A 27260-nucleotide genomic window follows, 5' to 3' on the forward strand; every position below is an offset into this window, starting at 1 on the left:
GGTTTCACCTCCACGTGTTTCCTTGGTGCTCTGGTCTAGATGTTTGTGTCTCTTCAGACCTCATATGTTGAAAGCCTAAGCGGACAGTTTTAGGAGGTGGGGCCTTTGGAAGGTGCTTTGGTCATGATGGCAGAGTCCCATGAATGAGCTTGGTGTTCCCATGAAGATAGGGCTTGGGCTATTAGGGAGGACACAGGAGAAGTGGGCAGTCAGCAGCCCAGGAAAGGGCTGTCACCAGACCATGCCTAGGTGGTGCCCTAATCTTGGACTTCCAGTCTCCAAAACAGCAGAAATAAATGTCTATTGTTCAGAAGCCACACAGTTTATAATATTTCGTTATAGCAGCCTAAATGGACTAAGACACTTGGCAAAGGAAAAAAAAAAAAACTAACACTAAGAGGACAAAGGAAAAGAATGCTAATACTAAGAGGTATGACACCTACCACTGGGAGGCAGACACTTCCAAAAAGATTATTTGATCCTTATAACCTTGTAGGCAGATCTCATTGCCATTTTGCCCAAGAGTCGAAATGCAGGAAGGTCAAGTAGGGCCCCCAGCTTCAGTTGTATTGAATCAAGAGCAGATCAAGCCACTGATTCCAAGACCCACTCCTTCTATGGTATGGTCTTGTCTCAGTTGTCTTCCTTAACTCTAATTCAAATGTCCCTTCGTCTAAAACTGTGAGTACAAGCTCCTTTACCCACTTGTATGACTGAATACAATCTCTTCACTTAAAAAGAAAAACAAGTACATGGGAATTCCCTTGCGGAGCAGTGGGTTAAGGATCAGGCATTGTCACTACAGGGGCTTGGGTTGCTGCCGAGGCATGGGTTTGATCCCTGGCTTGGGAACTTCCACATGCCTTGGGTGTAGCAAAAAAAAACGGGGGTGGGGGGAGGAAGACAAGAAAAGAAAAACAAGCACAAATTCCATTAGTAATAAGAATCTAGATAATTTTCCAAATGTTTGGAGGTTGGTTAAGATGATTTTAAAAGGCTGACTGTTTCCTCTTACTCTTTTGTTTTAAAGGGAACTTCCTCTGGGTCATCATTTAGATTTGCTTCTCTGAGCTGATAGAATGTTCATGTCATGTCTGAGAAACTTTTCTAGCCCTGACTTCTGTATCTGAAGTTGCCTTTCTTAGAACTTGCAGGAAGGCCATTGGCAGCGTGGTGTTGGGTGGGTTCTGGTAGCCTGGGGGAGGGAGGACCTGCAGCATATCCATCCATGTAGTGCTGGCAGTCAAGGGCAGGTGCAGAGGGCTATTGGCTCACCTGGAACTACTGGTCCACATCCTCACATATTTTTATTATGAGCTTTCCTGAATTATAATGTTTGTCAAAAGGTCTTTTGTGATTTTCTCTTGTATGGAATTTAGTATATTTAATATGTAATTTGAATCTCAGAACTGAAGTGACTTAAGCCCTTATTTATTTCAACTTATTCTCTTCCGCTCACTAGTTTTCAGGCTATATTATGTCTATTTGATGCTTAAAATTTTAATTACATTCCTATGTTTCACTTACAGTGTTTTCCTGGCCCACTTTTCATGTCCATCAAAATGATTAAACAAAACAGGAATTTGGGTCTCTCATTGATTTCAATTATCCTCAATTTCTCCTTTAACATTAATAGTGTAAGTAGATCTACCTAATTAAACCAGTTATTTGTTATCTTACCATTTAGGCCATGAGTGTGACCTTGGAATCCCACTGCTGAGAAGATTAGCCCTGAAATACTTTCTTGCAACTATTTTTGAGTGCCTGGATCTAAAAAAATTCAATAATAACCCTGTTCAAATACATGTTATACATTCCTAAAATTTGGTGGCTACTTGTTCAGAAAAAGGCATTTAATCTATCCTTTCTTCACTTTTTAGCAAATGGTCTGCATTATGGATCTAAGGATTTGACACAGAGGTAGTGATGTTTGGCCAATTTATACTACATTCAAGTCCACAACAAGGAGAAAACTCCAGACTGTGGACAGTCCTGTCCACAAGCAGGAAATAAGGTTGTATGGTTAGGTCTAGTTGAATTCAGTAAACTCATGCAATTAGGCCAAATAATTTTTTTTCAAAATTTTCTTCTTGACAAGGAAAGGGCATTGTATGTCTTCTCATCAGGTGAATTATGGAACTGAATTTGAGTCATGTACTAAGGGCTGCTTGGTGGTTGTGGTGGGGAGTGGGCACTTTAGCTCCCCTCAACACGATTTAGTCCCACCCCAAAGTTACTCCAAATAACAGACGAAAACATTGTACTTGTGATCCACGTCCCTTAGGTCATTTCTGGCCAGACTCTATTTCCTCCTTGTGGCTTGTCCTGAAGTCTGTCTGTTCCATTCAGCTGATGCCTCAAAAGCTGAGAATGACATGATAGCTGTCAAGCACCTCCTCCTCTGAAGCTATGTGTGAGGCCACTTCCTGCATGTGTGGAGACTATGAGTCCAGACCATCAGCAGCCACCACCTACCTCTGGTCTTGCCAAAGAGGCGTGCTCTTGAGGACTGCTTAGGGACAGCGGTCAGTGTGCTGGACATTCTCCACCACCCCCAGCAGTGAGGACATTGGGCTTTACTGCAGCCAAATGAAGGAGGGAGCTTCAAGAGAAGCCAGCAGCGAGTTTTCTGCATCTTCTGAAGGTTAGGGAACACAGGCATTCTAGAAAGATGCATGCTGGCTTGAGCTGGCAGAGAAAAAGAGGCCTGAGTTCCCAGCAACATCCACACCACCCTAGGTAGGGCCAGGGGGCTTGTCTCCAGGCCAGGCAAGGGTCTGACAGAGAGTGTTACAGAGAGAGCCAACCTAGAGTTAGCTTAGAGGGGTTTTGCCCAGGAAGGCCCCTGGAAGGAGTGGTTTGACCCCAAGGAGGGATGGACACTTCATTCCGGGTCAGGAAAGAGTCAGCCCAGGGAAGTTCTTTGAAAGAACTGTAATAGAAAATACAAAGTTGGTTTCTGTTAGCCTCCTACAGAGTTGGTGCTGCAATAAAATAGCTATGAAAATGCAATTTCAAGTCATCCTCAATGAAAGATACAAGTAAAGGCATGGCTTATTTTGTAGCTTCTCTGGCTTTGTCTAAGTTAACTGTCCCTAAGGAATTTTGGAGCTATCCCACTAACTGTCTTGAACTAGAAAGATTTGTCTGCAGTGGCATGAGAGATGGGTCAGGGGAGCGAGACGAGTGAATTCCTGCTTCTTTTGCCCTTCCCTTCACTTTTCCCCCTTCAGATGTCCTTGTATGGAGCTTCAAGAATAAGCCCCTGCCTAATCTATCATTGCACTTATAAAAATTATTCTTAGTTACCGCAATATGACTTATCTCCTGAACAAGTCCCTCAGCACAAAACTATCGGGGACTCACCCATACTTCGATTTGTATTTTCAGCACCTAGGACAGCTCCCGGCCCAAGTTTGTATTCTCCGAATGCTTGTTGTGAGGATGAATGAGCCTCAGTTCCGCCACTAGGCCTCGGAAGGCTGGGGCCTTCTTTGACAATTGACTTCATTCGGGCTGCAGTTTTCTCAGTAGTAGAAGAATTGGTCTCAACTCGTAAGTTTTGTTCAAACCACAAATCTCCAGTTCAGTAAGTTAAGAAAAGAAGAAGCAAATAACAGAAAGCTGCAATGAGGATGCTGAAGGTTGTCAGCTTGTAAGAATGGGGGAAGAGAGTGATACCATAGGCCAAACTAATTTCAGAACTACGTTCGGAGTGGTAACTGGGGCACTGGGAAGAACATTTTGGAAACATGTTTATCTGGAATAAAGCATATATCTCGTTAAAGACCAGTCTGTATCTCAGGTTTAAGTTGGAAATTTGGGGATTATCCTTATACGAGTGATAGAAGGTTGATCATCAAGTTGATTTAAAGTAATCAGGACAGAGTTGAGGATAAACTGAGAGTTGACGGTTAGAAAAGGGTAAAAGGGAAGAATCCTAAAAGGATGAGCTATCAGGGATGGGATTCAGGAAAGCACTGTCCCATAGGAACCTAGGGGGAAAATTAACTCAAGGAATTTTTTTTTTTTTTTTTTTTGCAAAAACCAGACATTTTTAGTGTTTCCGGTTTAAGGTAAGAAAATAAAGTTTAATTTGATCGGATCTCCGAACGTCTCACCAATCCTCAGGGATTAGTGTGGCCTCTTTTACCACCACTGTCCCACAAAAAGCTGTCAACATGATATTTTTACTGTATCGTTCTGTACCCACAGGACAGAAAGTTCCAATTGAATTGGAGAAGAAGTAAAGTATACTTTCATTTGTATTTTCATTAATTATTGGGACAAAAAACATGTTAATTATTTCAGGTAGACTTTTAATGGATTTCTCTTAGAGCAGAGCAACAAATGATAAAGGGCTAATAAACCTTTGTCCACACATGAAGACACATTTGTTCTTCTTCCAAACATCTGTCTGACGTCACGTTGTCAGGCAAATGGGACTAAGTCTAGTTCTTTAAAGAACACCCAAAAATCCTTTTCTCCAGCTACTAGTGTGTGGAAAGGACCCTGGGATAGAACCAGGGATTGAGTGACACAATGTCCAGAGGACAAGTGAGAGTTTAGGCTTGGCAGAACCAGATAAACGAGCAGCTCAGGGGTGGGATAACCAAAAACTTCCGAAGGCAAACTAGTATGGGGACTAACTCTGGTAAAGTAATTTAAATATGCGTGTATTGGATATTATAGAAATTTTTCCAGTTTTTTTCTTTCTGATTGGGAGGTCAGTATACCTCTAGGTAATAATGTCCATTAACTTTAAAAGATTCAATGGAAGTGCCAATGACAGGAGGACATGCCCCAATATTTTTTCCCCTTATCTTTATAAAGGAACAAAATATATCCATGGTACCTCAAGGCAGAGGGAGAAAAAGATGTCTATATTATAAAAGCCTCTTTTGTATATATTATGAAATATCAAGAAATCCAAGAACAGTTTGAAAATTGCTCAGAATGCTGGGTGCGAGAAAGCTGTACTGAATCAAAGAAAGCCTCCAAAGGACACATTTTCAAAAGGAAATACTGCCAGCAAAGAGCACTGTGGACAATCAACATGAAAACAGGGGCTGATATAATCACAGCGAAAGGAACAAATGTTAAGCACTCTCCCCTTCAGCTCAGCTGGCCTATTATACCTCTGAATACCCAGGCTCACAATGCCTCCCGCTCCCTCCCTCCAATTTCAGAAGTGTCAGACAGGAGACACAGTGCCAGCAAAAAACCTTCCACCGATCTCTTGTTAGCTAACTGCGGTGTTTTGTTCTGCGGTTACATGTCTGCACGGGCCGTCATTGTGTCAGTCATAATTACCACCTGTTCGCTCGCTGCCTTCAGGTCCCATCACCTCTGCAGCATTAAGCAGCCGGCGGCAGGAAGCGGTGTCGATTGCCCAGGAGCAGCGACTGTCAGGCTCTGGGTTTCAGCGTATAATTGCCGCCTGTGCACAAACAGCCCTGGCCTCTTCCCCTGCCTCCCCTCATGCACCGGGCCGGAAAGAGCCAGCTGCAAGCGCTAACACTAACTCCCATTCTTTAGGTGGTGGAGATCAGAGGCACGTCAAATGTCATTTTCATGCCACAAATCAGATCTGAACTCTCACACAAACATGTCATTCTCTTTTTTAAAAAAATGTTCAATTTTTAGAAACTGTACAGACCACATCTTCCTGCCCCTGCTCTTTAGTTTTGCTTTTCATAGCATCATCCTCTGAAGTTTTGGATGGGAGACTTTTTTGAAAATGATGTTTGGATGACATATTTGCATCTTTCCCCACTCATTTGAATATCACATGAACAAAATAATAAACTCTAGCTAACACTGATGGAGCACCTAGTGTGTAACAGGCATGGTTTTAAACATTCCCCATTGAGTACATAATGTCACCTTCACGATGCCCTAGTCAGGTGAGTAGCGGTTTAGCTCCCTTTTATGGGTGGAACTATCAAGGCATAGAATGGAGAAGCTCTAGCAGTTCCTTAACTGTGCCATTATCTTTTCTTGCCTCCAAACCTTGGGGGGGTCCACATGGGGTGTCCACAATGCTAGCCCTTTCCTCCTTATCAAGCTCATCTCTGCCTGCACCAAAAATACGTTTCAACTATCAGCTGCTTGGGAAAGCCCTTCCTGATCTCATCACCCAGCGCAAATTAAATACTCCTCTGAATTTGGTTTATAGCAGTCCGATAACTCTTATTTATGCCACTGTAATCATTTGTGTGTGTTTGTTACTTCCATGTGGGTAGGAACTCCCAACCTCCAAAATAAATTAGTTCCCCAAGTGAACTGTCCTCTAACTGACCCAGGACTAGTTCACCATTTATATAACTACTAGCAAGAAAAAGGTGATAAGAAACTAAAGCTTTTTTCCCTTAACTTTTCCAAACTATCAGGCCTTCATCTTTGTATGGTTATCGTGAAAGACCAGTCATGACTGTTTATGACTGACACAGTACTGTTCGAGAAGAGAATACTACATAGCATGTTTTAAATGTCATGCATATGCAAATGGACTCTATAGGTTCAAAGCTGTGATGCTTCCATGGGGCAGCCTGACAGAATTTGGAGTTATTCTGCCTTCCAGGAATCTCAGGGAGGGAGATGTGCCCACATGGAGTAAACCAGAGGTTCCCAAAGCGGGCTAACTGGGAGAAACACCTGAGGAACTTTAAAAACAAACGAACAAACAAAACCCACAGATTTCCTAGTATTCTACCACTGGTAGAGTGGAATGTTTGGAGTAGGAGCCCAGAAACACTCATTGTTCAAATTTGCTTTCATTTTGATGATCACCAGTTTTGGAAGCAGTTATAGGCCTTGGAATGGCTTTAAATTGTTTGGTTTAAGTAGTGACTGAATATATATATATAAGTGATCGTCTGACGTGTGTGGCCATGGAGACCCCAGAGAGGCTGAAATAAACAATTCCCTAGAGTTGCATAAGTAGCATGAAGCAAATAAATGTGAAAGGGACTTTTTTTCCTCAATAACAGGGTTGTTGGGAATAACCTAGAGGAGCTTTTGTACAATGCCTGTGCCCCAGGGCCCACACCTGCCAATTCAATCAGAAACGTAAATCTGAGCCGGGTTCAGACCACAGGGTTTGTAGGCAAGCAGTCAGGGACACAGCCAGGCCCCTGGTAGGATGAAGCGCATGGAAGGAAGGTCTTGATCCGTGGCTCTTTGGGAATCATCCTGTGCTGGAAAGACAGCGTCATTCAGACAGACGAGCATTTCCCACCGACTTTGCTCCGCGTGTTACCTCCGCAGGATCCTCGGAACAAAGGACGCCATGGTCAAATACACTTGAGAAATGGCACGTCTTGCACATTCTCATCTCTGAGACTTACACGCAGGCACACATTAGTGTCCCTGAAAAGGCCTGTGACCAAGAAAAAATTAACATGGTTTAATCCGGGTTTTGTCCGTGGAAGCCATTTGTATTGTCACAGCATCCACTGACATCCTGTGGACTTCAGAGGCCGTGGCTCCGGTGAGGAGGAAGGGGACTGGAGCCCCGTGCAGGGTGGCCTGTGGCTGGGGCTCTTCTCCATCGTATAGTAAGCAGTTGAGGGACCTGGACCTCAGAATCCCAGGTTTGAGAGTTCGGTTATAAAGGACGGTGGTGTGCTGGGAGGATGGAGATAGGCCTCTATCAGTGTGAATGAATCAGGGTGCTTGGACTCTAGTTCTGGGATGTCTTCATTTATTAGGTTGTAGAAGCTTCAAGAGGCCACAGAAACCTCCTTCCCCCACCTTCAGCAGAACAAAAAACTTTGGCCTGCATCCTGACTTGCTCTGTTCATTGACATGTAGGAGGGACATACATTGAGTCCTGGCAGAAGCCTTCAATATACTTGCATAGTTTGGTCCTGACTTCTGGCTCTTCCTTCTGCCCTGAGAACAGTGAGCTCAGATAATAGCTGCTCCCCCAGATAACAGTGGGCTCCAGGATGAGAAGACTCACGGAGCAGGACCTAGCCCATCCTGGCTCAGTCCTCATGTAACCCAAGCAAGAAATAAATGTTTATGGTAAAAAACCAGAGAGATTCTAGTGTAATTTATCACCACTAAGTGCAACATATAAACCTTCATTAGCTCCTGATTCAAAGAAACCAAACCAAAAAAAAAAATATATATATGAGATACTCAGAAAAATTTGTACGCCCACCTTAAGAAATTGGTGTTATTTTTAAAGATGTAATAGAACTATTTTGCTTGTGTTTAAGGAAAGAATCCTTATCTTTAGTGATCCACACTGGGATACTTTTGCATAAAGTGATACAATGTGGGGACAGGGAAGTGTGTGTGTTACAGCAGGAAGAGAGCTAGGTAGGAGCAGAGAGAGGGGGGCACGGGGACAGGTGGCAGGAAGCCACAGCAAGGTCCATGGGCAGATGTAGAAAAGTGGGAACCTCCAGACTGACAGAAAATCACACATTTGGGGTGATAAGTGCCCTGGAGGCAGACAAAGAGAGGTGGAAAAGGGAGGGAATCTCCAGCATCCAGGTGGAACCTGTTGCTCATTATGCCCTCATTATCATAAAATTGCCTATGCAGATAAGAAGTACCCACCATGCACTGACGCCATGACACTTCCAATCAAAGCTGAATAAGGACAAAAATCTCTCCTCCCTTCGAGAAGGTGGACCTGGGATGAAAATGAAGGAATACAACCCCCAAACCCCTCCTTCCCAATAAATATTCTGCCCACTCATTTGAATGCCTCATAGCTGGCATGCTAAAGAAACACGGGGCAGCTGCCTGGCTCTCTGCCCACCTCTCTTTAAGAGGTGTGTTTCTCACTTGAAAAGATCCTTACTTTACTTTCTCAATTTCTGTCTCCTTTCTGAATTCCTTCTGCGACCAGACAACAACCTTCCCTTCAGGAACAGGTGGAATTATAAGTGAACTGAGAATGTCCAGGGACTGGTCATCCTTGAAGCTGGGAAATGGATAATTAGGTGTTCACCTTATTATTTTCCTTTTGTCTATGTTTGAAATTTTCTACAATAAAGCGAGAAAGTCAACATTCACAAAAACTCTAAGTTGAAGATTCGTGGAGTTCTTTGTTAGAATGAGAACAATCTTCTAATTTCATAGCGTTGCCAATGAGCTATCGCTATCATAAAAGAGTCAGCCAGAAATATCTAATAATTTCCACCATGCAATTATTATCACTATTTATCTCAGTGGAAATTGGTGCATACTTGGAGTTGGAACACTAAGAAAGAGAAATGAAGATCTAGAGAACTCAAGGGATAATTATCCTTTTTGAATATTGACACACTTACATGTTTTTCCAGACGTAGATTTTGTGTAGGCGAAAGCTATTTGATTATAAAAGATCCGGTTTCTCCAAATTTTTCAGAGGTAAAAACTTCATTAATTAACATCAAGGAAAATGGAGCATCTGTTACTTTTTTGTCAACAGATTTTAATAATATTGAACATTGCTAATTGGATAGAACTGAAATATAGCTCTTTGTATGTTAAATTAAAATGGTTTCTTTTGCTATTTTTTTCCACTCAATTTTATTTAAACCATGGCAACTCTTCAGTGTTTTCCTCCACCGCTTAAGTTAAAGTGATCTTGAATACTTACAGACAAAAATATGATGCATATCAGAAAATACTGTCGTTATTGCTGTTGTGATAGTTACTGTGACCTAAAAGGAGAAGGAAGGCAATCAGTCTTACTCATATTCCAGCTCATGAGCTCTGGAAAGTTTCTAAAGTCAGAGATGAAACAAGTACACTTTATAGGCTGATGGAGAAACCACAAATGCAGCCCTGGTTAAAGACCTGTTGAAAGATCTGCCGACATAGGAGTGATGGGATCATAGATGGTAGATAGTGGATCTTTGTTTATCTTTAAACACCGACTTTATTACCAACAGATTGTAAATTAACCATGAATAGCTGGAAGTAAACTTTGGACCCAATTTAACCTCAGCATTGATTGATTGGAATCAGAGTCACAGATGAACTACTCAGAATCTAGTTTGGAATGAAATGGAAAGATGAAAATGGAGGCAGATAACTCGAGGTCCAAATATGGACTTCAACTATTTTAAGCTTTGTGGCTTTGGGCAAAGAAATTACTCACCTCCCGAGTAATATGCTTCTTCATTTGTGCAGTGATGATGAAAAGATTTACCATGGAGCATTGCAGTGAAGGCAAATTTTTAACAGCCCTCAAATTCTCCTCCTCTTCCACCTTCCCCTGTGCCTGTGCAAGTCCTGGGCCAGGAATCAAACCTGTGCCACAGCAGTGGTCTGAGCCACGGAGGTGACAACACCAGATCCTTAACCCACTGAGCCGTGCCGGAACTCCTCAGAGAAAGGCTTTTAAGTATTCTTGGTTTTCACACACTGGCATCCTCTTGGGTGCTGTTGGTGTGTCAGTCGTGGGTCCTGACGACAGTCTTTGTCAAAGGCTAGGTTAGGCTAGGATCCTGCAGGAACATTTCCTATCAGTGGAAGTGGCTTAGCTCATCTCAGAGAAATTGGAGCTGAGATGTTACTCAGCCTAAGCAGGTTCTGAAAAATCTCACCCAGGTGACTCAATTTTCCTGCAAAGACCAGACTAGGCAGGAAAGCTTCACCCTGACACAACACAGCAGCTCTGATGCCCTGAATTGGTGACCTCTCTCCTGGTATAAGGTTCCCAGGGCCTTTTCTTTTCTTTTTTTCTCCAGCTTTTGAGGTATAATTGACAAATAAAAATTAATATGTATTCAAGGTGTACAGTGTAATAGTTTGATATACATACACATTGTGAAGTGATTACTACAGTCAAGTAAAATAATGCATCCATCACATTTTGGGGGAGTGTGATGAGAACACAAAATCTGCTCTCAGCAAATTTCAAGTATACAACGCTGTGCTGTTAATTATAGTCATCGGGCTGTGCATTAGGCTCCCCAAACGTCTTCATTTTATAACTGAAAATTTGTACTCTTTGACCAACATCTCCTCATTTTCTCTGCCCCCTGGTAACCACCCTTCTTCTGTTTGGTTCTATGAGCTTGAATTTTTGAGATTCTACATGTAAGTAAGATCATACAGTATTTGTCTTTCTCTGCTTGGCTTATGTCATTTTGTATAATGTCCTCTAGGTTTATCTATGTTGCTGCAAATGGCAGGGTTTTCTCCTTTATGTGGCTGAATAATATTTCATTGTATGTATATTCCTACCACTTTTCTTTATCTAGTCATCTATCCACAGACACTTAGGTTGTTTCCATAGCTGGACTATTGTGAATAAAATGGGAAAAGAAGATTATCTTTAATAAATGATGTTAGGATAACTGGATATGAACACGCAAACAGATGAAACTGGACCTTTCTCTTTATACCCCTAGATCTTCCTCCCCCAAAGCTAGTAGTATGTCTCCTGTTCTTGGCAACTAAGTCGTAAGACAAGGCCACCTTATTCCTTGAGTCCTTCTCAAATCTTTCTAAATGTTTTTCTCTCTCATTCGAAGGTATTCAAAGTTCTTAATTTTTTCCCTTAGAGGTAAAAGCTGTGGGGGTTATATATCTGATATAAAGTTTTGGTCTTTCCAGTTCTTTCTGTAAAAGGCAGTCAAGTTTATACTCACCAACACAGGCACACACACACATCCTCTATGCTTCAGAGCCTCTAGGCTACAAAATTATAAAAAGCAACTCTGTTTTTGTTTTTGTTGTGTTTGTTTCGTTTCAGTTGGTCCTTAATTCTACATCTTTATTTTAGGAGTTGTGGGAAAAAGACAGAGTAGAACTCAGGTGTAAATTCTGTACAACTCTATGCGATATTCAAAAACAACTGTCAACACTCTTGGAACTCCTCATTTGTATCAGGGGCTTATGAAGATGCAAAAGTGTCTAAGATAATAGTTCCTGGGTTTAATGGGCCTAACATCCTTAATGTTAAATATAGTTTATGGAAAGCTGCGACTTTTTACCTCTTCATGGCATAGATGACTTCCAGGATTTTCTCTCTTTGTGTATCATAATTCTGGGCTCTGAGGGGAAAGAAGAATAATGTTGAGGGTGTGAGAGCAAAGGAAAAGCAAGAGAACAAAGTGCCACTAAGGGTACACTTAGTAGCACTTTATTGCTGATAAAATGCTTGTTCATCTATTGCTTCATTGTCCCTCAAGGAAGGCACCTCCCTCCCTTTGCCCGCACCGTGTGTTGGGCACCTTCTGTGCCAGGACTCCAGATATCCAGGAAAGGAATAATCCCTCCTTAGGCTTTGAGCAGTCTAAGAAGCAATAAGAAAAATCAGCAATTCCAGTACGGTGTAATAGGTTACATATTATAAAAACAGATTTCTAGTAAAAGTCGATTGAGCCCAATTCGGCACTGCTTACTGAAGAGAAATTCCAGGCACTGTTAAAGGATCTGAATCGAGTTTGATGTGTAAAAGAAAACAGGATAACACCATGGAAAGAGAAATGAATCTGGTAGCTTGAGGTGGACTCAACCACTTGTGAGCTGGGTGCTCTGGGAAAATTATTTTGGGATGGGTCGGGGAACTGCATAGGATGAGCATCTGGAAAATCACGGTAGAAGATGAATCTTGACGAGTGAGTAGCCAGTCAGTAGAGGAAATGGGTGGAAAGGCATTTCAGATGCTCACTGGTTCATAAGCTCAGAGGCAGGAAGATGGGTCGACCAGTTGGCTGCAGAGCGGAGGACCAGGGCTGGTGGTGGCTGGACAGGCAGTGATGGAAATCAACTTGTAAGCCCAGTCCGAGATCTAGGTGAAGTCATTACAGGATTCCAGGCAGGCATGACCCTTCGCCTTTGCACATGCACAGTGGATTAGAATAAATTAGAATGACAGCAGAGGCAGGGGGCCTGTTGGGAGACTACAGGAACATCTGTGGCAAGAAATGATGAGAAGCCAGACCACTCTGGGCTCTGCTGTGAGTATGCAAAGGAGAGGATGGGCTGAGAGAAATATAGTATCATAGCTGACAGCTGACATGGAGTGAGCGTACCAGTACTGGCAGGCCCCTTTACACAGATATCTAATTTAATGCTCAAAGTAGGGCACATGCAAAATGAGATACAAGGCACAGTTAGGCTGCATCACACATTGTGTGAATTAGGAAACAGTGCCTCCTAATGGTGGGTACAGGGTTTGGGGAGAAGATGGTATCTGGGTGGGTAGAGAAGTACCCCCTTCCTGTGGGGAGGCAGAGGTGTGCCAGGTCACACAGCTCAACAAATGAAGGATCCAGCTCTCCCTCACTGGGTGCCTTTGTGTAGTGCCCCCTCCCACAGTGTGAATGACCAGTTTTCAGATGAGGACCTCACTAGTTCATTAGCCAGCGCTTACATCTTCATGGTCTAACTTTAGGGGCTGTGTTGGTAAACGTGTGGTTGGCATCATCACCTTGACTTTTACAGATAAAGACACTAAAGCTCCCAGGGCTTAATGCAGTTTGCCCATCACTAGAAATCCAGAGGGGTAGAGAGGGACATGAAACTCAAAATGTGTCTCCAAATCTCACTCTTCTAAATCAAGTTAACCTTGATAGTTTTAACTGGCAAAAATAAGACAGAGTCCAAGAAGTTGTGGGCTAGCAATTCGGGGGGTTGAACATGGATAAATTGCTTTAAAGTTATGAACTGTGTTTCTAAAACTATGATTTTGGAGCGATTAAATTGTCATCAATCTCTTGTGGTCATATTTTCAATGCTGAAAAAATGCCTCGTTTGCAAATTTGATACTTCTTTCCCCTTAGCATTACTGAATAGCATTTTCTATGAAACAGAGGGCAGTTTTGCAATATTACCAGAGTTATACAAAAATACACTTGGGTACAATAAGTACTGTAATATTTGTGAAAATGACCCCTATCATATGGAGATTTCCTGTTGCGGGTGTTCCGTAATTGTGTATTCAGATGCTAATTGCATGAAGAGCTCGCCACCGCTTTGAGGTGTGTTGACAACTATATATCCTGAACTCGTGTGTCTTTTCAGCCTCAGAATACACAGAGTCATAATAATAATGACTCTAAAATGTCTGTCATCTAACAAGTCTTATGTTCTTCCCACACAATAACTGATAAATCATTTTTTCCATCACCCCTCTGAGACAAACAGTGCTTTTCTATTCCTTTTACAATGAATCTGAGATTTGGAATAATCTGCAGCCATATGCTGCTGTGATAACGGGGATGGGACGATGATGAAGAATGCTTTCCATGTGGTCCTTTGTGGATAAAAGAAACACCTACCTGCGCATCATCTTGGATACTGACCAGGACCTTGTGTGAAAGGACTATGATGCTTCTGTCTTCACAGATGGGGAAATAGAGGCTTAGGAAACTTGAGTTCATTCACTCATTTATCCACTAACTCAACAATGGCTTAGGGACTACATGCTGGGGAGCAGCCAAAGTGCTGACTAAAGGGATAAAATTATCTTCCTGTGTGAGGCTTATATTTTGGTACCTGGTCACCTGCTATATTAGTCAGCTCGGCCTTCCTCAACAAAATATAGACCTGGTGGCTTAAATAATGGAAATATATTTCCTGAGTCAGAAGGTTGGAAGTCCATGATCAAGACATTGGCAGGGTTGATTTCTCCCAAGGGCTTGTCTCCTTGGTTCATGGATAGCTGGCTTCTTGCTGTGTCCACACGTGGCTTTTCTTCTATGCATGTCATGTCTGGTGTTTCTTTGTGTGTCATAATTTCCTCTTCTTAGAAGGACACCAGTCAGATTAGGTTAAGGCCCACTCTGAGGTCATTATTTAAACTTAATCACCTCTTTAAAGGTCTCTCCAAATACAGTCATGTTTATGGTACTGGGGGGCAGGAGAAGGTTAGTACTTCAACACAGGAATTTGGAGGGACACCATTCAGACCATAACACCCGAATAACACATCACATCCACAGATGATGGATATGAGAGTCAGGATTTATAGGTTTGCTTTTCCAACCTATTAGCAGAACCCAAACATGCTGCCTGCATGTTATCTACCAGATTAAGACCAGAAACACTGATGTAGGATGCCAGGGGAGTGTGTGTGTGTGTGTGTGTGTGTGTGTCCTTATGACCAAACTACTTATACAAAAGAGAAACTTCAGTTTAGGGTAACTGCCCTCTTGAAGCTGTGCTCCCTAGAACTTTCTGATTCATTCTTAGATCTCGCCAATTATTCCTGGCCCTTCAGCGGTCAGGTCTTGCCCAACCCTCTTCTAAATCTCATTCGCTGACTACAAAATTCACACCATTTAAAAGTGGTAGCTTCAGAGTTCCCATCATGGTTCAGTGGTAACGAACCTGATTAGTATGCATTAGGATGCCAATTGGATCCCTGGCCCCAATCAGTGGGTTAAAGATCTGGCGTGGCTGTGGCTGTGGCTGTGGCTTAGGCCAGCAGCTGCAGCTCTGATTCAACCCCTAACCTGGCAACTTCCATGTGGTCCTAAAAAAACATTTTTTAAAAAAGCAAAAAATTGAAAAATAAAATGTTTCCTCTTCTGCACCAACCGCTTAATCTTTACCAGTGGTTTACCTTTTCTAACACATTTGATAATAATACTTTTTGTTTTTCTTCTTTTTAAGATCAGTTTTAATTGTGCATTTTTGCCTGCTATGCTAGTATAAACAAGGCTATTGACTGAATAATATTTTTTGTAAAAAATGTCTTAGGAAGCCCTTTTGCTTTTTTTTTTTTTAACACTTCTCCTAAGCTCAGGCACATCTGTACCACTGAAATTTCTGTTCTGTGCTTTCAGTATACAGACTGTGAAATAAATAAAAGACAGCTTCTGCATTTGATAACCTTGAAGTTCTCAGAGTATGTTTCCTTCCAAGGCTGGGTAAGTAAATGTTTTCAAGTGACTTAAGTAGATGAGGATGGGGGTGGGGATGTGGTGCCGAGGGAGTGCACCTGGCTTTTACATGAAACAAGAACAGGGCTTGAGATATTCCAAACTCAAATCAGAAGAAGTAAGCAAAAGTGAGGAGGGAAAAAAAGACCGCAGTGGCATGATTTTATAATTTCAGATGCACACCATGTGACCTGTCAATACTGCAATACCAACCGAACCTCTTATTTCCCTAACGTATTCAGTAGCTCTATGGTGCTTTTCTTCTGGAAAGAGTACAGATGACTTCACATGTGCCCCTTTTTCCCCACAAGTACCACCTCTGCATGTAATGCAGCCGTCTCTAGTGGTTCTAGAGCCACGATTTAATGGAAAATAATTGGATACCTTCTTCAGTGATCATCAGAAAGATACTTGGGATACAAAGGAAATAGTAAAGGCAGTCTGAATGAATGATGTAAGTGAATTCTGGACTAGATATTAACTATTTTTTTATGTTAATGATAGTAAAAAATGGCCCTGTTTTAGTAAAAACAAAAATAGTATCCAAAGCATGAAGGTCTGTATTTCTCCTATAAATATGCATTTTCTTCATAGACTTAGCCATTTTGAGGGTTGAAGTTTTTCAGGGCAAATAATTCTGTGGTGCCTTATTTTTCAAAGGATGAAAAGTTCATGTAAGGTACATACAATGATCTTTTGCTGTCTAAATATGAAGCAGATACTAGTGTAATCTCCTGAATCAGGGCAGACTGGCGTGTTCTGAGATAAGCAGGGGTCAGCGAGATTTTGCTATAAAAAGCCAGATAGTAAATATTTTAGGCTTTGTGGATCAAACCATCTCTGTGACAAATACTCAACTTCGCACTTGCAGCATGAAAGAAGCCGGAGACCCATGCAGATGAATGGGATGCTGAGATTTCAATACAACTTTTATTGTGGACACTGAAATTTGAATTACTCATGTTTTTTGTGTGTCTCAAAAATATTCTTCTGATTTTTTCCGACAACTTGGAGGAGTAAAACATTCCTAGCTTGTGGCTGGTACAAAACGTGAGGTCCACTGTTACTTGCTGAGCCGTAGGATCAAGGCTTTTGTGGCATCAGATGTTGAATTTATGCTATTTAGGGATATGTCCCATTATTGATTTGAATGGGGCATTAAGTAATAATATCAGTATCACTGAAGTATCAGATAATTGCACTGCTATATTGATAAGACCTTGATTTTCTGCCACATGTAGCCAAAATCTGCCAAATTGCCGCATTCTCTTAGATTCTAATTCCACATAGTAGGGTGTGTTTTTTTTTTTTTTTTTTTTTTTTTTTTTAAGGGTTAAGTCTTTCATACCTTACTTCTCTCCCTACCCATTCCTCCATTAAAAGAGACTCTTTTGTAGCCTGGTTCCAGATCTTCTCTGACGTTGAATAAAAAAGAGAAGGCCATGGAGGCCCAGGAAGTAAAAGCCGGAGAAACTAGGCTGACTTACTGGTCAAAGACTGGAGAGTAAAAGCTTATTTGCTTATTAAATATTGGAGTTCTCATTGTGGCTCAGCAGTTTACGAACCCAGCTAGTATCTATGAGGATGTAGGTTTGATCCCTGCCCCCCCCCCCCAGTGGGTTAAGGATCCAGCATTGCCGTGAGCTATGGTGTAGGTCACAGATGAAGCTCGGATCCTGCGTTGCTGTGGCTGTGGTGTAGGCTGGAAGCTGCAGCTCTGATTCTACACCTAGCCTGGGAACTTCCATATGCTGCAGGTGCTGCCCTAAAAAGACAAAAAAAAAAAAAAAAAAAAAAGGCAGGTATGAGAAGATAGGGAATATCATTACAGCTGGAACTAGAGGAAGTTTTGGACTTTCAGATATGAGAGGCTGTCCAGAAGAGAACTGAAGGAAGCAGGAAATAAATCTGAGTAGTGTTTTATGTTATTAATTGGTTCCCTTTTGATCTTTTTTAAGAAATATGAGTAAATATTAAAGATCTCTTTTTGAGTTTAATTTTGGCTGCTAGGATATGTGTCTTGGTTAAGATTCCGTATAGAGACCAGTCCACATGAGGCCCCAGAATTTATTAGTTAGATAACTGTCTAAAATATCATAAAGAGAGTAACATCACATGCACAAGACAATGTGTTTTATTTTTACTTACTCTTTTCTAGATATTTTGGAATTACTAAATATTTCAAGGACTTTGACAAAGAATGTACAACACTCACAGGGGCTAGACTTGCCAAAAAATAGGTTAATTAGAATTTTAGCTTTGGGCTTTGATGGTAAGGATTGCTCACTGCTTGTGCTTCTTCTAAGAAGGAGGCTGGAGCCTTTGTTTTGGTTCACAGGTGGCAATCTGAGTTGGATTCCTCATTTGAGTAATGCACTCTCTAAGAGACCAAAGAACAGCATTAAGAAAATAATTAATTTTAGAAGGCAATTGCCACTTTGTAAATTAAGAAGTATCTATTTATGTGCTCAGACTCAGAAGAATTATAACACATGATTCTTATCCAGTGAGGGCTTACTGTCGACTTAGTTCAGATAAACATGAAAAGGTAGAGAAGAGAGAGTAACCTAAGAATGACGGCCACATAGCCTACTGGGTCACAAATATAAATCTACAGATATACAAGATACTATGAATTGTTTAGAGTAGCTGTCAAAACTTCCATTAGAAACTTTATTTGAAAGGCAGAAAGATTATAAAAACATGTTCAATGAACAAATGATTGCAGTAGCCCTCTATCCTGAGCCTAAACCTGTGCTTTAGGGTCCATCTGAAACACACAGTTGCTCTTCTTAAGCCATTTGGTTTCTTATACATTTTTTCACTCTGACTGACACCATCCACATGCTTGTGAACTCTGATAGGATCATAGCCCCCAAATAACTCTTTCGAATGCAATTAAATTTTAAAGTAATTTAACAACTAAAGGACAACATCCAAAGGAATGAAACTGATTTGCTCAGTTCTTTCAGACCTCAGGCAGCAATCAAATTATCACCAAGATCTTTGCCAATAAGAGCAAAAAAATGGTTTTGAATAATCAAATGCTTTGCAAATACATGAAACTCTTTCCCCCCCTCTAAAATCTCTATTCAATGGTTCCTATCTTGGTTGTAAAAGATTTTGATCAAGATGTCCTATAATCACACTGGTACACCAGGTTTGCTCATCCGCATAGTGGCTGACTGATATATATCATTGTAGGAACAGTTGCCTGTAACAGTAGAACTAAGCTTATGCATAGGATGTCAGATAAACAGGGAATATGACATATTCTCTTATTTACTCTGAGTCTGCTAAGGTCTCAGTTATAAAGAGTATGAGGCAGCTACATCTTCAGTTCATATAGTGAGAGCCTCATGTCAACCACAGAAAGCTAGAAATGCACTGAATGAGTCATTCATCTTCTATTTAAATTTTAATACATACCATGACTTAAAACATTTATTCTATTGTGTTTCAAGCTCCCCAGAGGTCCACCCAATGATGGATGATTTCCATTCATGGACCCAGCACTGAGTCAGTCAGAGCAGAAGCAGGACCCTAATTCCCACTATATGACTGGATTGTCCGTTAGTCTTGTTAGGTGACTCACATGCTGGGGCTGCCACGGATGTTCCTGTAGCCTGAATCCTCACTGTGTTTGCTAAATTGGGCTTGTGTGTAATTTCCATGCCTGGTGCTTGTGTTCTTTCCTGACACAGAAGGCTTGTTCTTAATTCAGGCCCTGCTTGATAGGACCTTGAAGTCTTGTGAGAAGATGATGGGGCACTGTCTTTTTTTTTTTTCTTCTTTTTTTTTGCCGTTTTTGGGGCATATGGAAGTTCCTGGGTCAGTGACTGAAGAGGCCCAGCCACAGCAGCCATCTGAGCTGCAGCAGTGACAATGCTGGATCTTAAGCCTGCTGAGCTGCAAAGGAACTCCCAGGGCCCCCATCTTTTAAAACTGATTAAAAAAAAGTCAACCTAAAATTCCATACCCAGTAGAAATGTCTTTCCAAAAGAAAAGCAAAATAAAGACTACATCACACATGCACAAGCTGAAAGAATTCATAACATCAGCAGAGCAACATTAAAAAATGTTAAAGGCAGTCTTTTAGTCAGAAGACTAAGAACAGATGGGTATATGAATCCATCCAAAGGGATAAAAAGCAGCAGAGATGGTAACTGCATGGGTAAATATATGAGATTTTTTTTCTTATTATTTAGATGTCTTTAAAGTATAATTGAATGTTTAAACAAAATAATAATAATGCATATAAAAGTAAAATGTTTAACAACACTGGCATAATGATGACGGTGGGATAAAAAAGAATCTACTATGGCGAAGTTTTGATATTATATATGAAATTAGTATAATATCACTTTAAGGGTAGATTGTGATGAGTCAAAAATGTACTCTATAGGAGTTCCCGTCGTGGCGCAGTGGTTAACCAATCCGACTAGGAACCATGCGGTTGCGGGTTCGGTCCCTGCCCTTGCTCAGTGGGTTAACAATCCGGCGTTGCCGTGAGCTGTGGCGTAGGTCGCAGATGCGGCTCGGATCCCGCGTTGCTGTGGCTCTGGCGTAGGCTGGCAGCCAGCTACAGCTCCGATTCGACCCCTAGCCTGGGAACCTCCATATGCCGCGGGAGCGGCCCAAGAAATGGCAAAAAGACGAAAAAAAAAAAAAAAAGAAAAAAAAAAAAGGTGCTCTATAAACTCTACAGCCACTGCTACACTAATAGTATAGTTATAGTGAATAAACCAACAAAGGAGATAAAGTAAAATTGTGAAAACAATCAATTAGAAAAAGACACTACAAAGAACAGAAAGAACAGAAAACAGAACGCAAGATAGATTTAAACCTAAGCATATTGATAATAACATTAAATATTAGGGTTCTGAACACCACACAGAGATGGTCAGAGTGAATATGAAAGTGACACTTGACTATCTGCTGTTTGCAAGAAACTCACTTTAAATATGAGGACAAAAACATTAAAAGCAGAAGATGGAAACCAGTATAGTATACTAACACCAACCAAAGGAAATCTGGAATAATTATATTATCAGACAAAGTATATTTCAGAACAAAGAATATTATTAGGGACAAAGAGGATCATTTTATAAAAACAAAGGGGTCAGTTTATCAAAAGGACATTAAGTCTTAAACATAGATGCACCCAATTACAAAACTACAGAGTGCATGAAGCAAAAATTGATAGAACTATGGGGAAAAATATACAAATCTGCAATTACAGCCAGAAATTTCAGTACTCCTCTCTAGATAGAACAAGCAGATAGAAGGTCAATATGGACATAGAAAAGTTGAACAACACCATTACCCACCTTTATCTAACTGATATTTATAGAACTCCACCCAATAACAACACTACCTTCATTATTTTCCTGTGTACACAGGGCATTTCTCAAGAGAGATCTTATTCTGGGCCATAAAATGTCTCAATACATTTAAAAGGATGTAAGTAATACAGAGTAGATTCTCTGATTACAATTTCATTAAATTAGAAGCTAGTGACCGAAAGATCTCTGGAAAGTTTTCAAGTATTTGCAAACTACATAACATATTTCTAAATAATCCACAAATTTAAAAAAAAAAATCAGAGGTGAAATCGGAAAGTTTTAATCTGAAAAAAAAAAAAAAAAGGAAAGAGCATGTTAACATTTGTGGGATACAAAGTATACAAAGTAGCACTATGGTGGAGTTCCCTTGTGGTGCAGGGGGTTAAGGATCCAGCCTTGTCATTGCAGCAGCTTTGGTCACTGCTATGGCACAGGTTTGATTCCTGGCCTGAGAACTTCCACATGCTGAGGACTTAGCCAAAAACAAGGCAAAGCAAAACAAAACATGACGAAGTAGCACTATGGCAGAACTTACAGCATTGAATACCTATATTACAAAAGAAAAAATGGTCTCAAGTCAGTAGTCTTAGCTTAAAATTTAAGAGAGGAGAGAAAGAAACCACTACGCATATATTAGAATGCTCAGATTTTGAAAGACCACAATGTCATGTTGGTGAGGTTGTTGAAGAACTAGAATTCTGATGAATTGCTGGTGAAAACACGAAATGGTATAACCATTTTGGCAATTTCTTAAGACTTTAATCATACACTTCCAAGATGATCCAATCATTCTGAGAGAAAAATAAGCAAATGTCCATAGAAATAACTGTACAGGAATACTTGCACCAGTTTTCTTTGTAATCAACCCAAAATGTTATAGACTCGTGAATGGATAAACACATTCTAACATATTCATATTATGGAATATTACTCAGCAATAAGAAATGCAATGAATTACTACCACATACAATGTAGATAAATGTCAGAATAAATGCACTGAATGAAAAAAGCCAGACCCCCAAAATCCAAGCTGTATGATTCCATTTATATGAAATTCTAGAAATAGCAAATTTATCTGCAGTGGCAGAGAGGAGATCGTGGTTCTGAGAGGACAAGGCCGAAAAAGAGAAGGAAGGGATTACCAAGGGTCGTGGAGAGGGGGAGGCCGCAGGTGATGGATATGTTCACTGCCTTGATTTTGGTGATGGTTTCATGGTTGAGTACATGTATCAAAATGCATACAATTTTACACTTTAAATATGTGCATTTTATTGTTTGTCAATTGAAACTACCCATCTTTTCCATGCACAAAAATTTCTTTCGCTGCCATCTTCCTAACATAGCAATTGTAATTTTTTACTCCTATCTATCAAAAACTTAGAAAGTACTAGGCTTAATGTTAGGAGTAGGAAATTGAAACAAATCAAATGGATTTAGCTTTCAGTGAGATTTCAGTTTTGGAAAAATCATAAAGAGGCAACTTCTGTGCTGGGCTTCTTAATCTATAAAATATTGTTTTTTTCACAACATTATCTCATTTGAGAGTGATTATTTTTAATCTCAGGTAATAATTATGTTTCAAAGGGACACATAAATAAAAATAAAATGAGATTCAAACGTACCTTCAATTTTGGGAGCAACTGACACAGTCCACGCAGGATGGTTGTTTCTGTGTCACTGCAGGAGCCTTAAAGTCCCCGGTTCGGGTATTTCAGGAAGAGAAGGTAGTCATGGACAGAGGTGGGGAAGACTGGTACCTGAGATGGTCTCTCACCACCTCTGAGCCTTTAACTTTCACGATGGAATTAAACACTCCGATGGCTCAGAAATTGAGTGAGCTGGAAGCAAGCCCCATGGTGACCTATTCAGGCAGAAAATAAGACAGTGCAGATGAGCTGTGATGATCTGCATAGGTGAGCTTGGGACAGCTCTGTTCCGATCTTTCAAGAGTTAAAAGCAGGATGGCAGCTGCTCCACTTGACCTTCCAAATCTTGCATTAAGTCTTTTGTGGACAGGACATGTAGTTCAGTGAAGTTACCCTGACCCTGACCCAATCTAAATCTTATAAACACAAACATGTGTATATGTATGTAATATACATACACACAAATGAACATATACAGAAAAACATACATACATGTGTGTCTGTGATTTGGATTATGTCGCTATAGATTGACTGAATCTATAAACCGAATCAATATAGGCTGACATGTCCTAGAATTCCCTTCCTGGTCCATGAGATCATCTTTATGTATATACTAGAAACAGAATTACATATTTACTACTTTTGGAGAAGCTCTACTACAAAGAATAACGACCATTATGGAGCACGTGTAGTGTGCAGATTGCTCTACATACATTATATACTTTTATCCTGAAATGATTTTATGAATAGGATTATGTCACCATTTCACAGATTAGGAAAATGAAGGCAGAGATGGTAAGTGACTGACTTGTCCAAGATTAGATGTTACAAGGAGGTAGAAAAAGGGCCTCAAACCCCAAAGCCTGTGCTGGTAGCTTGTATTGTAAATCTACGTAGCAATCCAATAAGATGAAAATAAAAAACAAACCTAAAAAATAGAAATCGTAAATTACCAGGACATATTTAAATTACCAATTAAAGAATTTTAAAAACATGGCAATGTTAAACAAATTGAAAATCCTCTGAGAGAAATAACTTCTCAAATCACATTCTAAAGATTTTAATCTCATCTGTGTAGGACTCTCTTTAATTTGCACTGAGTATACACACTCCTAAAATATATGCCAACAACATGCAAATGTTTACTGACTTCAATTACAAAAAAAGGAGGCATCAGAATAGCCTCGTGGATCAGAGACAGGCTGGTGGATGCAAAGGGAGGGAATTTGACAGAGGGAGGGAAAAACAGGAGGGAGAGATTGAAAGAGACTGAATGCAACACAGAGAGAAGGCCTGAAGCTGAGGGAGACAAATGCAAATGCTCATCGACTCTGTAATGAAAAATCTCCTTATTAAACTGTGCTTTATCTGAGAACAGTCTTCCTTTTAGGAACATATCCAAGCAGAGATAAAGGCATCTTACTATCCTCATTAAACTGTGCATGGTTTGATGCAATCAGACTTGTGTAATTTGCATATGGAGCGGTTTAATCTAGCTCATCCTGTCTTGCACCTATTGTTAATCATGTCCAGGCTTCCCCTCTCCTTCCCCCCTCCTCCTCCACTAACCCTTTGATTTAAGCAGATAAATGAATAGACATAAGGACATCAACATCTTTGTGAGTGATCATCAGCCTTGTACATTCAGAATATCCCTTGGTTGGCTGATTATGCCTTGGAAGGCATTCCATATGGTTTTGATAGTGTCCATCTTGGCCAGTTTAGAAAAGGCTGCATAAGGGCAGTCCGAGATGACAGAAAATCATTATTAACATACACTGTGAGCTTAAGTCTCTAACCACCATAAATAATAAGATAGGTGTTCTCACCTTATGTATTGGCTGGGAGCGCCTTCTAGCAAAGCATCTTGGCATCAGTGTGCCAGGTTTGACTGTATAAAGAGGCTTTGAAGAATGTATGAAAACTTTGTAATTACTTCTTGGCAGTAAGTAATATGCAGTTATGAAGATGGTTGCGATTTGATGTTCAATGTGTTGGTCTCGGATGAATATGAAAAGAACTGTTCAAAGTCTTTGGTCAGTCCCATGGCTTCCTGCTTTTTATATCAAAGGGGATAAGCATGGACAGTGAGCAAAGGGAAGCAGTGTAAGCTTTCCTCTACCTCCTATCGTCTTTGCCACCATTCCCCAAATCCCATGCTATTCTTCACGGATACACACACCCTCTCAGTGTTGGAGATGGGGCGGATTTAGGAGAGAAGAGGGTGGATGTGTTCCTCGGGAGGGCATCGCATCCACTCAGAAATGGAAGGGACCACTTACAGCGCCTGTGAAACGTCTTAATCGTACCATCCCCACCGTGTATGTGGTTGCTTCAAAGGGCAGCTCCTGCCCTGAAGAGACGTTTGAGAAAATGTGCAAATATACCTCATGGTGGGGCTCTGAAGCACTTAGAAGTGTGAGGCAGATAACATCTAACATTTTAAGTCAGTTCTTTACAGGACTCGTACTTGGCCCTGCACACCCCCTCTTCAGGTTGACTATGGGGAAAGACACACCCGTATGGTAGGTTCGAGGGCAAGGGAATTACAGGAAACAGGGGTAATCGTGAACCCTCTTCGGTCCATCTGGGAGAGTCTTCCTGAGGGCTGACAGCCAGCCTGGACTTTGAAGAGGTGGGAAAGCATAAGAAAAAGGCAACTCCAAGCTCTAGGAGTCAGTACAGTTTGGAGAAGTCATTGGTGTTACGACAGTGAAAAAAGCTGAGACAGCAGAGAAGGAAGGAAGGCTGAGTGGGGAGAGTGAGTTCTTCACAGGGAGATGATGAGGTGATCTTTTCTTTAGAAAGTAAAGGAGTCCGTTATTGCTCTGCATAGGGTTTATCAATGCACCAACTTTCTTCATTTCCCTCTGTATCTTCAGGATGTGGAACTAAATACAGGATACATTTGGAGTTTGAAGTTAAATACACATGGGTGTCCAAATCTGGTTCTCCACATCCATCCAAATAATAAATAACAACAGCAACAATGAGAATAGACATTTATGGAACATGCACTAAGCATCGAGCTAAAAGCTTTCTATAAATTATCTTCTTTAATTTTCCCTGAACACTAAGGCAGTTCTTATTGTCATCATCTCTATTTTCACAGAGGATGTAACAGGCTTGGGAAGGTACCTTAGGTACCTTTCTCAGGGTCACTTGGAAATGTATTGGTTTTGGCTTTCTGATATCTACCACTGTTTCTTCGCTTCCTGTTAACCTCTGACTTCCATCTGGGGAGATGCATTTCGTGTAGTCCTTGTGAGAGAGCAATTCTTAGTGCCTGCCTCTTATGTCTCCCTCTCATGCCACGTCTGACTACGGAAGCTGTGTGTGGGGAGGAATCCAGGGTTTATGTGTTTGTGGTATACCTAGGGCAGACATGTGACCGGAGTTCATCCTATCAGTGCTGGATCCCCAGAATTTGCATCCTAGTCACAAAATGAAAAGCATGCTGGGAGAAGAGATTAATTCCTGCAGTGGTGCAGCCTTGCTTTCAGTCCAAAAGGCTCAGATGCTGGATTTCCTTAGTTTCTGCCTACTCTCCAACCCCAGGCTTTGTGGCTTTCATGGTTCCAGGTACCCCAGATATCCTTAAAATAAAGGCCCCTTTTCCACATGGCAAGAGGACAGTTGTCACCTTGCATCTCAGGGCCAGAGCATCACTTCATTCTCCCACCGCCAAAAGCCTTTGTTCTCCCTTTGTGATTTGCCGATGGCATCGGCTCACTTCTTCGCTGTACCCGTATCAATCCTATCCACCGTCAAATTTCAAATCCTCTCATGATGGCTTTCCTGTAGCCCTGGCTGACTCTCTGTTACTATAATCAGTTGTATCCAAGAGTGTGGCCCAGACCATTGAGCATCAGCACCTCGCCTTACACCCTCCAGTGCAGGCATTCTAAACCCATCAATGCCTTGATTCATTCAACGATATTTGTGCTGTGACAGAACTCTGCTAGATGCTTGTGACAAATGGGAAATATGCTTCAAATAGGTCACATGTGTTTCCAAAGAGGAAGTAAGAGTGCCAGGCGAAAGTGTGATGGGAAATCTAACTGCATCCTGGACCACGGAGGGGTCCGCAGGGTGTGGGAACACTCTAAAATGTATACGTATCTGAACTTTTCTAAACAAGCCTCTGTAACTGCCATCAGATTGTCAGAGATCCATGACCCCCCAGTATCAAGAACCAAGACCCTGAATGTACATACTTGTCTCTCTAATTAGTGAAATCTCCACGTTAGGGAACTGTCTTATAAGAGAGCATATGGAAGGTTCTCAGCAGATTCTTATTGATGACTGAGAGATTCTGGGAAATGAAATCATTTGCTTCAAAACGTTAGTCCACAGCGTCCTTCCAGGAAGATGTTTTTCTAAAACTCGAATTTACTCGTCATGTCTGTGGCTTCATATCA

General features: G+C 41.0%; 1 long non-coding RNA gene across 1 annotated transcript in view; it reads left to right on the forward strand.

The window, feature by feature from the left end:
• Positions 1-17434, forward strand: part of LOC102161179 — a 96050-nt gene extending 78616 nt beyond the window's left edge. The window contains exons 2-3 of the long non-coding RNA XR_309353.3: positions 15753-15836; positions 16720-17434. This is a non-coding gene — a long non-coding RNA (uncharacterized LOC102161179). The remainder of the gene's footprint in view (positions 1-15752; positions 15837-16719) is intronic.

The sequence above is a fragment of the Sus scrofa genome, chromosome 1, assembly GCF_000003025.6.
Source record: "Sus scrofa isolate TJ Tabasco breed Duroc chromosome 1, Sscrofa11.1, whole genome shotgun sequence".
Classification (NCBI taxonomy): Eukaryota; Metazoa; Chordata; class Mammalia; order Artiodactyla; family Suidae; genus Sus; species Sus scrofa.